This window comes from Suricata suricatta, chromosome 3 (assembly GCF_006229205.1).
Source record: "Suricata suricatta isolate VVHF042 chromosome 3, meerkat_22Aug2017_6uvM2_HiC, whole genome shotgun sequence".
Classification (NCBI taxonomy): Eukaryota; Metazoa; Chordata; class Mammalia; order Carnivora; family Herpestidae; genus Suricata; species Suricata suricatta.
Window position 1 is genome coordinate 15514686 of NC_043702.1, and position 4439 is coordinate 15519124.

The window sequence follows — 4439 nt, forward strand, 5'->3', positions numbered from 1 at the left end:
TCTGACTCACCTTTTGCTCTGTGTTCTACTCACTCAATTTTTCTTGCTGCGACCTCAGGGCCTTTGTATGTCTTGTTTCTTCTGTCCAGTTATACCCATGGCTTACCATCTTCATTTCTTTCAAGTTTCCCTTCAAATGTCACTTTCCCATAATCCTCCACCCTCTTAAGCCTGCTTTATTTTTATCCCCGTACACTTGTCACCTTCTAAGATAATACACAATAGACCTTTTACTTTTTCTTGCTTTGTACCTTCTCCATTAAAACATGAACTCCATAGACCCAGGGGATTTGTCTGTTTTCTTCGTGAGTGTCTTCCCGGGATGCAGGGCAGTGCCCAGGACACACCAGGCGCTCTGTAAGTCTTTTCGAATGAAATTTTTTAAAGCATGTGAGCAAGAAACAGATTTACCATTCCTCCTTCCTTCATCCCACCTTGACTCTCCATTATAAGTACACACAATGGCTAACTTATAAAAATATGCTTCTTTCCTTGCTCCCCACCCCCTGCCCTGTGTCTTCTATTCTGTGAGCTCCATCACAGCTTCCTGCTGAAATCTTCTCAAATTAGAAGAACAAAAAACAAGCAACAACAGCAAAACAAAACAAGACCTTATTTCTCCCGTCTCCAACGCCACATGCAGTAGGACCTTTGTTACAATGGACTCCTTCGAACTCAACGCAGGATCGCTGCCCAGCTGCTTGAAAAACCACCCCAAGTGGTTGCTTGGCTCATCCCACCGGGTCCCAGATGGCACAGATTTTCCAGACAGCAAATCTAATAGACGTGGAGTCAACAGGCCACGGTGTCCTATGCCTACCGAGGAGAGAACCTCTACAGAGAGATCATCATTATATAGCCGTATGACAGTCCTCTCCCCGACATATGGACTGAGAATTGGGATGGCTGTCACCTCACGCAGTTCCTAAATTGCTGAAGGGCAAAAGAGCATTTCTTCGGACCAGGGAAAACCTCATAGCTGCCGGCATGGTGCTTTTCTCTCCGTAAGCATTCAGCAGAGATACCGACAGACAATAGAAATGAGAAAACAAAAGAGAAAGTAGGTAATGGTTTAGCTATTTGTTTAGAATTACGACATCGCCATATGCAGGTAATGGTGCTAGTGGGAATGTGGCCCTGTGCACAGGAGGAGCTGTTTTGACAACATATGTGATATGTATACGGAGAGACGAAAAATGCACAGAATATGCAGATGTAGAGAGAATCCAAATACATTTATATCTGAATGATTCCATGCTCTTTCTACGTAACTTTCAGTGTGCAAAACAGATAGTCACAGAAAAATTGCTTCTTTTATTTCTGCAATTTTTCATTTTTAAATATTTTAAATGTTTATTTTATTTTGGAGAGAGAGACAGCGCAAGCAGGGGAGGGGTAGAGGGGGAGGGAGACACAGAATCTGAAGCAGGCTCCAGGCTTTGAGCTAGCAGTCAGCACAGAGCCTGATGCGGGGCTCAGACTCATAAACCATGAGATCATGACCTGAGCCAAAGACAGGCACTTAACCGACCGAGCCACCCAGACCCCCCTGCAATTTTTAATTTTCAAGCCAAGTTATAGTATGGGCTTTTCCATAACAAAATATGTGATGTGAAATTTCCTGAATAAGCTTTGAGGCTCATAGTTGATAGATAAATTTAAATTTAATTAGGCTAATTCAGCTTTTAGTTATGATACCAACTTATTTATTTTTAAGCTGGGGAAAAAATATGACCACCTTACCAGGATGGCTGATAATAATAATAAAAAAAACCCACAAAAATATGAATGATTTAAAGTTGATATGAGTTTACGCCGGGAAGCATGGGAAATGAAATTTGCATTAAAGTCTGGGGACTGTGCCTGACGTCCTGCCGCAGAATCCGTCCGTCTGTCTCACTTCCATATCTGCTTTTGTCTCCTACTCCAACCTTCCTGCTGTCTTTTCTTCCCAGCCCTTCCATCCCCTCCGCTGCTCCAAATACCCTTCTTATCACCTTGTCCGTGATGTCAGGACAGGTGAGACAAAAAGGTGAAGGCAGAGGAGGGCACAGTCGGCCCTTTATCCACCATCACAGCCATGAACCACTGTCCGCATCTCCTCCTCCCGCTGTCTACCACCTCTGTGCCTTCTCATCTCTGTCCTGACTCCCTTCTTTTCCCCCGTGTCTGCTCCCAGTGTCTCAGGATGCCTCTCCTACTACACACCTCATTCCACATTTCCTACCTTGGTTCTATATTCAGAGAAGAAGGAACTTTTAGCCCACCCCATGGATCTTCTTTGTTTGGCCATTGGAACCCCACCCCCCAACCTCAGTAGCTATAGACCTACAACCAACACATGCAGACTCAATGGCATGAGAAGAAACCTCCCCTTTCACTTCTAGGCCTGCGGTAAAGAATAGGAACGTTCCTGGTATTCACCTTGGCTCTAGCAATGCACTTCCTTGTAGGAACACTGTCCTACCTGGTGATCCAAGTGCTCAATACCATAAAACCGAAGCGCTCAGTAAGTAGGTGAGAAAGGGGGTAGGAGGGTCATTTTCACAAACACACAGCCACCAAGTTCATAAGGGAGGGGAGAAACTTTACAATTGTTGGGAGCTTTCTCTAACTTTATTGAAATATAATTGACATATAATATTGTGTTAGTTTATGTGTGCTCATTTGACACATGTATCTATTGTGAAATTAGTACCACCATAGGGCTATATAACTCCTCCCTCCCTCACATAACTACTGTGCATGTGTGTGTGTGTGTGTGTGTGTGTGTGTGTGTGTGTGGTGAGGTAGGGGGTGATAAAAAAAAAACATTTAAGGTGGTGCAGTCGGTTAAGTGTCTGACTCTTGATCCCGGCTCAGGGTTATGATCTTACATTCCTGACTTCAAGCCTTGCATCAGGCTCTGCACTGTTGATGCAGAGCCTGTTGGGATTCTGTCTCTCCTTCTCTTTGCCTCCCCTCTGCTTGTGTACTCACTCTCTTTTTCTCTCTCTCAAAATAAATAAATCAACATTAAAATTAAAAAAAAAAACATTTAAGGTTTACTCTCAGCAATTTTCAAGTGTATAAAACAGTACTGTTAGCTCTAATCACTATGCTATGCATTAGATCCCTAGAACTTATTCATTTTAAAACTAGAAATTTGAGTCCTTTGAGCAATATCTCCCTATTACCCCATTTCTCCCACCATGAAGCCCTGGCAACTACCATTCTACTCTCTGTTTCTGCATTTGGATTTTTAGAATCCACATATAAGTGAAATCATACAGTATTTGTCTCTTTCTGTTGTCACAAAGGGTAGGATTTCCTTCTTTTTTATGACTGAGTAGTATTCGTAATGGAGGTGTTATCAATGTTAGCTTCCTTCTTAGAACTGTTTTTGCTGTCTCCCTAAGTTTTGGTGTATTTTATTTTCAATTTTGTGTATTTCCAGATATGTTTTGATTTCCCTTTTGATTTCTTCTTTGACCTATTTATTGTGCAAGAGTGTATTGTTTATTTCACATCTGTTGTGAAGATTCCAGTTTTCCTGCTGTTATTAATTTCTACTTTCATACCAATATGGTTAGAAATGATACTTGGTATGATTTCAATCTTCTTAAATTTGCTAACACTTGTTTTGTGACCTAAAATATACTCTGTTCTAGAAAATACTCCATATGCACTTGAGAAGAATATATATTCTGCTGCTGTTGGATAGATAGGATATCTTTTTTCACCCTTTCACTTTGTCCTTGAAGCTAAAATGATTGGAGAATTTAATCCATTTACATTTAGAATAATTATTGATACGTATGGGCTTACCAGTGTGATTTATGTTTCTGATTTTGGTTACTTTTGATATCTGAGCTTGAATGTGGAACTTTACTCCATCAATAATATGATTTTCTTGCTGTAGAGCATTCTGAAGTTCTTCTTCTGAAGAAAACTGAATCCAACCCATACCTGTGTGAAATCCAGTCTCTTTGCCAAAAGGTATAATGCACTTTTGTATATGGCCAAACTGTGCCAAGTGTTCTCTCAGCTCACTCGAGGCTGTGGTCCAGGGAATTTTCTGATGAAAGCCACAGGCTGGATAGCACTCTACGCAGTGCCATAGTCCCCCTCACTGTGGAAGCCACCATCTTTAGACTGAGGACTTCCCCAGTGTGATTTTTAAATCAATTAATTCATTTTTTTTACTGAGAGAGAGAGAGAGAAGAAGAAGAAGAAGAAGAAGAAGAAGAAGAAGAAGAAGAAGAAGAAGAAGAAGAAGAGGAGGAAGAAGAGAGAGGAAGAGAGAGAAAATCTCAAGTAGGCTGTGCACTGTCAGTGTGGAGTCCAACACAGGGCTCGAACTGACCAACCATGAGATCATCACCTGGGATGAAATCAAGAGTTGGATGCCCAACCATCTGAGCCACCCAGGTGCCTCTTACCAATGTGATTTTATTGTT

General features: G+C 41.6%; 1 pseudogene; it reads right to left on the bottom strand.

Annotated features, from left to right (window-relative positions):
- Nucleotides 1-3718: 3718 nt before the first annotated feature.
- Nucleotides 3719-4127, bottom strand: LOC115286931 (annotated as a pseudogene).
- Between the last annotated feature and the right edge of the window lie 312 nt (nt 4128-4439).